The following is an 8,108-nucleotide window of genomic DNA, read 5'->3' as shown; positions in this document are numbered from 1 at the left end:
TTTGGTTTTAAGGGGTTGTTTGGCTGTGCAGTGTTTTCTGAAGCCGTTTAAAAGCTACTGTGAGATGTAATTAAATGTTAGGGACTTAAATAAATGTTTAAAACATTTAATACCATAATGGTTTAAGGGTAGGAGCAATGAACAGATCAAATAATGGCTATACGTTGCACTGTTTTTGCTAGGTTTATATAACTGGAACTTGTCAAAGTTTTTATATATAATTCAATTATATATAACCCTATATTGTTACTGTGTTATAAGTATGGTAAATTAATTATATTTATCTATACTTAGTTGGATTTAAATTGACATTTAATTTGTTTAATATGTATCAATTTATTGGCTGTTTTGGAGGATTCAAATGCTATGTCTTATTCTAGCTGTTTAAATGATTGGAGCATGATATTTAGGTTCTGTAGTGAATACATAATATTGATATATATATGAATTTATACCAATGCATATACTGGAGGATGGTTGTTGATTATATAGTGTTGTTTTAATAACTATGCTATATGGAGAATTTGTATGTACCGGTATGGGACGGTGACATACTAGGTATGGATTAGTCAAACACTAAATCCTACCTAATTTGGATTAAGGTATGGATTAACCCTATGAGTTAAGTCCATCACCTACTTGTGTCATATCAATCAAATAATTGAATGACTTAATATGGTTTCATGATGGATTTGTTTTACATTTATCAAACCACTTTTCAGATGGTTGATATTTTGTAATAGGAGGACACGGACTTTATATATTTATTATATGTGACATGGTATGAGCTTGAATCTCAGGACCATGGTTAGGGTGCGTATATTGCCTAGGATGGATAACTGGACAGAGGTGTTGTTCCCTGGTAAGTCTAGATACACATGACCACAGTATGTGCGATTTGCATGGTATCTCTATTCAGGCTGAGACAGACCTTTTTGGACTAGTGAGCGTCCTATAGTGTGTACTTATACATATATGGACTACTCTAGATATTGTTGAGTCTTTCTAGTATGTATCTGCGTATCGGATTCCTGTTTGGATTGTAATAGATCAGGACTTGCATGTGGGCCTGACCCACCCTTATATTTTTCAGGTACTCGTCAGTTCCAGGGTTAGAGTTTGTTCGTGCAGAGCAGATACAGACTTCTATTCTACCGACAATGTAGACTTCTTTCCAGATATTAGATTTGGATTTTATCTTCAGTTTTACTTCCATGCATTTTGGGATTTTATTAGGGGTCTACTAGAGATGGATTTCCGAATTGTAAACTTATGGAGTTTGGATTGTCAAGATTTAAATATTTATATTTGAGGATTTATTTTAGTTTTCTTTCCGCTCATTATATTATTTCTTTAATCACTTTGTATTCCGTGTTCATTTTAACATATTAATTGTTTGATATCCATCGGGTTTGGGCCTAGGCCTGATCAATCCGTGTCTCGGATCCGAGGGGTATCACATTAGGCCTATTTATATAAACATTTTATTTTGAAAAGGTTTTAAAACAACAGAGAGCAACTTAGCACTGAAGAATTTGGCAAGCTGTTTTAGAAAGTCTGAGTGGATTTCTCATTTTTCCAAACAATTTTAGAATTTTTTTTAGGGGACATATTGTACTCCAAATACATATAAATTAATATTTATAGAGTATATACATGTAGAAAGACATGTGGATATATATATATATATATAGATAATGATATTTTTGGGATGAGATAAATTAATAAATATATATATATATAATATAATATAATATAATATAATGAAACAATTTAAGAAAAAATATATGGTATATAATGGAGAAATTTTAGAGGGACATTTTTACATATTTCCAAAAAATATATACATATAATAAAAAAATAAATATAAAAATAAGGAGGAAAAGGAAAAAATCTAGGACACGTGCCCTCTCATTCTATTGTGCCTCTGTCCATGATTATAAGAGAGAGAGAGAGTCTTTCTTGATGTTTGGTTCAACAAATAAAAATCTACTACTTCACCAAATCCATGTGATTATTCATGTGGCAAATATAATAGAACCCATTTTAAAATATAAGGTATTCGACTATTTGAAATGTTGTAAGGTTGTAAATTTTTTTTTAGGTTTCTCTTAATCTAGTATCTTTTTGGTAATCAAAGTTTCAATCACCATGTATATGTCTATTTGTTTTATATTTCAAACTATTTGTTTTATATTTCAAATTGCATATCTGTAAGGAATAAGGATTATTGAGATACTTTATATTTTGTCTTTGATCACTAATATTCATTTATTTATTAGTGATCTATCTTACTCCCAAAAACAAAAACAATAAGAGAAATAAAAAATATATATATTTGCAAAGTATGGAAAAATTATAAGAGAAATAAAAAATATATATATTTGCAAAGTATGGAAAAATTATAAAAACGACACAGTTTTTGCTTTAGATTTTGTACAAATCAAATTATTAAATTTGAGTCCCATGAAACTTGATGTGAAAAATCATATGGTTATAGAAAACTAAAAAGATAAGGAAATGGACTAATATAAGGAAAGAGAAAGGGACGTATTTTTTGGAAACAAACAAGAATAGTAATGGTGTCTATTTAAGTTGAAATTTTAGAATAAACACGTCATATTTTTATGTCAATCTGTTTTAAGTCGGGATATTAATATTAAAGTTGTAAATAATATCATTTTCTTAAGAGATATATCAAGCCAATATAAAATTAATTATAGAAAAATTCTTTTTTGTCTAATACATGTTACAAAAAGTTTTCAAAAGAACACTTTTTAATAAATTTTGTTTTTCCACATTATCCAAGTAGAAGAGCACGAGAAAAGGTTTTATAATTAAATGAGAAATGTTGATTTTGGTTTAGTCAATAGTTTTTCAAGTGAGAGCAATATATCCATGATCTTTTATTTATTTAATTATTTGTTTTCAAGTCACACCATGCTGAGCTGGCTGGGCACTTGTACATGAATGGATCTGTTTCGCAACCTCAAAAATAACAAATGGGTTAGCGACTGATGCATTAAAATATTTAGTATTAATATTTCTTCATTCGAATCATTTTATTACAAGAATAGTGATATATAAACAAACCGAGCGTTAAATTACAAGCCAATTAAATAGGCCGACTGTTTCGCTCCGACGCCGCTTCCTACCACACATCACCGTCATTCATTGATTGCCGCTGTCGGAATCGCGACTATAACAGTTGCTTCTGCCTCTCTCTATGATTTGGATTTGAATTTAATTCTTTCTTCTTCATCTATCTCTGAATTTTTCACTCATCTCTCACTAAGATTTAGGGTATTGGCTTAGAGAGAAATCAAAGTGGATTTATCCCGCCGTCTTTGCTCCAAGCTCGTCATTGTCGTTCTCTCTTTAAGCAAATCGGGAGGACGGAATACCGTCGATGCGGAACTACTCGGAATAGACCTTGTTGTCAATGATGGACTCACATCGATGTGCTTAGATTGAGAAAGGAGATATGTGGAATGGTGTGGGTGGTGGCGGTGAGGAAGAAAAGAAGTGAGGGCCGTGAATATGGTGAGGGGCCATTTTTGGATTTTAATGCTTTAGAAGACCTCTAACCCCATTCTCTACCGGAAATCTAACCGGAGGTGGTTGGTTGCAACATTGTAGTATCTAGTGGGGATTTATATGCACAAAATAAAGTAGAGGGGTGTAATCCGCACAAAATCAAAACTAGGAGGGTGTTTTCTAGACTTTACCCTTCTTTAAAATACCATTCTTAGTCAAATAAATTAAATTAACAAAATAACATTCTTCTATAACTTTTTAAAAAGATTGGCGGTGGTGGTGGTGGAGGTTGAAAGCGGTAGTTGTGTTAGAAAGGTGGTAGTGGTGGAAGGCGGTGACGGCGATGGCAGTGGTATTAGTGGAAGGTAGTGGCAATGGTGTGGTGGTGGTGGTGGAAGGCAATGGTGTGGTGGTGGTGGAAGGCAATGGAGGTGACGGTGGTGGTGGTGGTGGAAGGCAGTGGATGCGGTGGTGGTGGAAATTGGTAGTAATGGTAAAAGACGAGGGAAATGATGGAAGTTGGTAGTGGTGGAAGGCTTCAACAATGGTAGCAGTGATGGTGGTGTAAGTGGTGCGATGGAAGGCAATAAAGGTGACAATGGTGTGGTTGTGGTGGTTGAAGACAAAGGTGGTGGCAGTTTTTGAACTTAGAATATGAGGCCTTTTTGGGAATTTGATTTTTTTTTTTTTTTTTTAAATGGTAATTTTATAAGTTTAGTTGTAAAAAGAAAATTCATTCTAACCAACAGGCCAGTGGCTTAGCGGTATCAAGTTCTTACTTCTTAAAGAGAGGTCAGGGGTTCGAGCCTCCGTAGAGGCATGTGTATGTGTGAGTACCCAACTAGAGAAAAAAAAAAAAAAAAAAAAAAGGAATTTTCTATCCAACCAATATTAGTCCATTCAAACAAGACCAAGTTAACTAAATTTATGTTTAATAGTAGCCCATTTCATTGATAATTTATGAATCCAATCTTAAATTGTGTTTTTTTTGGAATGTTAAGCAATCGTATGGATGAGACTAAATTACAAAGCGCTCCAACATGTGCTGGAGAAAAAAGGCCGTGCCCCAATATGAAAATCAACATGGCCGAAGACCCAACCCAAGAGTCTTATTGACCCAACCCGTTACTGTGCTTGATATTTCAAAGCACCATGTACAGGGATGTCAATTTTTACCGCCCCGCCGGGGCCCCGCCCCGTTAATAACGGATATGGGAACACTTTTTATACCGTTGGGGCGGATATGGATACAAATTTTGTACCCGTCGAGAGTCACGGGGCGGGTAAAGGTTCAATATACATATCCTAGGGGCCCCGCCCCGCCCCGCATATAACTATATTTAATATATATATTAATAAGTTATTTTAGCGGCTTACCCAACTACCCATCTCTTATAATCCTAATTTGGGATGTAAACTTGGTATTAAATTTGCTTTTATTTTGGTTATGGTGGAAGTTAGAGCTTAGAACTTCTTGTGATTTGGTTGTATTAAACTTTTATTTTTGTTTATTATGTTCTCTGAATTATGTTATGTGCATGTTATTTTTTTTATTTTTGTTAGAATACATAATTTATTTATGTTGTGCCATTCCTAGGCTTTGCATATTTAAATAGCAGGAGTTTAAGTTCGAAAAAGTGGGAGAAAAAAATTTGTTAGCGGGGCGGGCACGGGGGCACAGTATTTCTTAACGGGGCGGGGCTGGACATGAAAATCTAACCCGTCGCGGGTCTCGGGGCGGGTATGAACTTGACAAAAAGTAAAAGGGGCGGGGCGGGATTTAGGGAAACCCGCTCTAAACCCGCCCCGTTGCCATTCCTAACCATGTACAGCAAAGCAATACAAAGAACCAGAAGATCTGAGCATAAACCCATGATCCGCCCTTAAATTGTTGCATAATAAGGAAATCATCCAACGGTTCCCATCATTAGGTTTTTTCTTAGGATTTAATTCAGTAAGACCTATTGTAATTTGTCCAATCGTCAAGGAAATCCCTCAACATTTATAAAAATTACTCTCTGACATTTGTAATTCTTGCTTTAAAATTAAAGGTCTGTTTCACTTTTAAATCACTATTTTTGAATTCAAAATTTGAATCTTGATGAATTTCAAGCAGGCAAGCAGAAGACTACCTTCGAGAAACAAATTTATATAAATACACAAATATATGAATATATGTACAGTTTACAAGAAAGAGCTTGACTTTTGGAATTTTTATACGAAGAGAAGATTTTGATTTTTTATATATTGTGTTTTTGGAAATCAAATTTGGGAGTAAAAATATAGATGAATATTCAAAGGAATTTTTAATTTTTGCTAATCTTTAGGATTTTTTAATTCTTGCTAATCTTTTTGGTCAATGGTTTATTTAGCTTGAATATAAGGATTCCTATTCTTATTTTATTTTTTATTGAATTGATTTTTTACTGAATTGAAGGAAAAAGATAAAGATGGGTCCTGAGGGCTGTGCAAGTCATAGAGTAGCCTGAGAAGCAAGAATTCAATCCAATTGACTTGGAAAGGCTCTACAAGGATTTTGACATTATTGACGTTAAAAGTCTCTATAGGAGAGTGGAGCGAGTGGAAGATCATATGAAGTACCAATAATTCATTTAAATTATTCTCTGATTTCCCTTTTAAGGTGTATGCTAATTGCGCCAGCTGAGAAGAACAAGCTTTTGATCCGACAAATTTAATTTAATTAAATTTTTTTTTTTTTTTTTATATTTAAATGTTTGATTTGTTTAAACTACAGTGAAATGTTTGTTACTTTAAAGTAGCTAGCATGGTCATACTATTAGTCAAATACAGAATGAAAGAAGGTGGAACCGTACACATAATATTTTTTGTAAAATAAAAAAATAATTAATATAAAAACATAAGAACAAGAAAAATACATATGAATATCTGTGCGAATGATATTAATACTATAACATTTTTATATTATTTCTTCACGTGGAGGTAATAATTATTTATTAATAATTTTTTCATTTTTCCAAGCATGCGTTTATGCTGAAGTGCTGAGATGAAGTTAATAGACTTGATTTGAGTGTATACACAAGTGGCAATCTGGCAACTGTTTAGGGGGATTTTGATATAATTCAAAGATAGAATTAAATGGGTTAGCGACTGATAGCATTAAAATATTTAGATTAATATTTCTTCATTTAAATCATTTTATTACGTGATATACAAACAAACCAAACGTTTAATTACAAGCCAATTAAATAGGCCGACTCTACAAACTTAATACGGAGTACTATAAAAAATAAAAATAAAATAATAAAAAAAGTATTCTTGGCTCAATCAGGTTTTTTTACTCGCTCTTTCTTTATATATATACATTTTATGGTCATGAGTTATCTGAAATCACTAAACTCATTTCAGTTTTAGCTTCAACAATTTATTCTTTTATTTTTTTTTTTGGTAAATAAGCTTGAATAAATAAATATACTTGAGGTATAGCCCAAGTCCAACACAAAATTGACCTACCAGGCCCAATGGGCAAGAGAGAAAATATATATATATATATATATACACACTCTTACAGTCGGCCCACAAGAAGATCCAAAAAAAGGAAAGCCCAACCAGAGTCGTCCCATCCATTCGACCGACTAATCGTAAACCTGGGTGGGGCGACATCAACAAAGCACAGAGAGCATCAATGGCGGAGGCTATGGAAATCAAAGAAGGGTTTTGAATGTGATGGTTAAAAAAGGAGCTGGGTAGGTTCCAATCTGCCGCAATAGTCTCAGCGAAGGGGCATCTGCATCATTAAAGAAAAGAAGAAATCGAACTTCTTGTGAAAAATCCTATTATTTCTCTCTCCACACATGGTAAACAAATCTCGCCAGGGTAAGCTTCCTTGTCAGAACTCTGATAAATTTCAATTTTTGCTGCTAAATTTCAATTTTTGCTTCTACTTTGATGATACCCAAATTAGGAAGTCATTCCATGAGTTTGGGTTAGTGTAGAAGCCACATTTATCTTGTAATTTATGCCAAATGAACAGGGAATTGTAGCCCATGGTAGGCTTGTCTAAGGTAAGCAATTTATCTTGAATAGCTAACCACAAACAAAAAGAGTGTTTAGGGATTGATGGTGTAAAGCAAAGCAGTTGGTTGTGTGATATGGCTTTTAAGTGTATGCTTGACAGGGAGAGATTTTGTGGGAGAGGGGGTCCATTCAATCAGGTCATCAGAGCTTAGGGTTGGTAGTGGTAGGTTGTTAATGTCACAGTAGGGTGAAACCAAGTTATGGAGTTGTCTAAGCCAACACCACTGGTTGTTTGAAATAAGTGATGATGTCTATGGTTAGGAGTCAGATACCTGATAGGCTGATAGAGTTGTCCACATGGCAGCCAGTTGTCAAAGAGGACCATTGTTGAAGCTCCATTGTTCACTCTGTGTTTGACAAAGGGATGAGCAAGATGTCTATTCTGCATAAGCTTTCTCCAAAACCATGAGCAATCATTTGGGATATTAAGCTCCCAAATACTTATGTGCTTGACTAGATATTTGAAAGTCCATTCTTTCCAAATGCTGTTTGAGTCCTCATAACAGAGAGTCCAT

This window comes from Cornus florida, unplaced genomic scaffold, assembly GCF_030987335.1.
Source record: "Cornus florida cultivar Cherokee Brave unplaced genomic scaffold, ASM3098733v1 CherokeeBrave_3.0.0_Hap2_Chr07, whole genome shotgun sequence".
In the NCBI taxonomy this organism is placed as follows: Eukaryota; Viridiplantae; Streptophyta; class Magnoliopsida; order Cornales; family Cornaceae; genus Cornus; species Cornus florida.
Note: the sequence above shows the minus strand (reverse complement) of the source record.